Source organism: Mus caroli, chromosome 11 (genome assembly GCF_900094665.2).
Source record: "Mus caroli chromosome 11, CAROLI_EIJ_v1.1, whole genome shotgun sequence".
Taxonomy (NCBI): Eukaryota; Metazoa; Chordata; class Mammalia; order Rodentia; family Muridae; genus Mus; species Mus caroli.
The window spans coordinates 82,604,850-82,606,056 of NC_034580.1; positions in this window are offsets into that span (position 1 = coordinate 82,604,850).

Sequence of the window (1,207 nt, forward strand, 5' to 3'; positions counted from 1 at the left end):
CCCCCAAAACATTCTGGAATCTGCACATCTACTGCCAATTGCATACTGTCAAGAAATGAAATGACCAGATCATTATCATAACCAGTTAAAATGTCTTTTGTAAACTGCATGTAATCATCAGCTAGATCAAGTTTTCTAAATGCAAATAAATACCCCAAGGCAAAAGAGATGTCTAAGTCTCCATAGCTCCAAGTACATATGATCAATAGATGCCTAGATAATAGATAAGGTGTTGTATAGAACTCTAACTAAGGAAGTCGTAGTGGGTTTTAGATTGCTGGAGATTGAATGCCTTACTTTCTCCTTTGAGTCCCGGTCTGGCAATGTAGCCCAGGCTGATCCTTCAACTCCCAATCCTGCTATCTCAGTCTCCATTCTACCCCTACTGTCCTGTTTATAGGAGTGGGCCATAACCAGGTAGACACACTTTTTTTTTTGAGGGGGGAAGACAGGGTCTTGCTATATATCACTGGCTAGTCTAGCAACTGTTATACAACCCAGAACATCCTCTATTTCTTTCTTTTTTTTAAGATTGTATTTATTATTATACATAAGTACACTGTAGCTGCCTTTAGACTTGCCAGAAGAGGGCATCAGATCTCATTATGGATGGTTGTGATCCACCATGTGGTTGCTGGGATTTGAACTCAGGACCTTCGGAAGAGCAGTCAGTGCTCTTAACCACTGAGCCATCTCGCTAGCCCCCATCCTCTATTTCATAGCACTCCTGCGTCAGTGTCCTGAGTGATGAGATTATGAGTATGTCACCAAACCTGGTTCAGAACTCTTCTTTATCATATATAAATCAACTTTAAAGCATCTGACAAATATATCTCAGAAGCCAATTAATTAGGAGTGTATACGTTTAGTGAACGGGAAATATTACAAAAGAAACATTTTTGATATCAAAACTTCATCATGAAGACGGGGCTCCTGGATAATAGAATGGTAAGCGGATTGTTTGATGTGAACACATACAAAGTAGTGACGTATGTTTCTTGGTTTCCTGACTACAAACTCACAGCAGAATATTCTATGTGTTACATTAAGTCCACCCGTAAGAAGGGAACGTCCTATTTTACCATAACTGTGTTTTTCCAACACCTGGTACGCCACAAACTTCTGTCGTCTTCATTAGGGGTATTCCACCCCCAAGAATGTTATCGAGTGCTGAACAGAAGGTGATTATGAAGCCCTGGGTATGCTC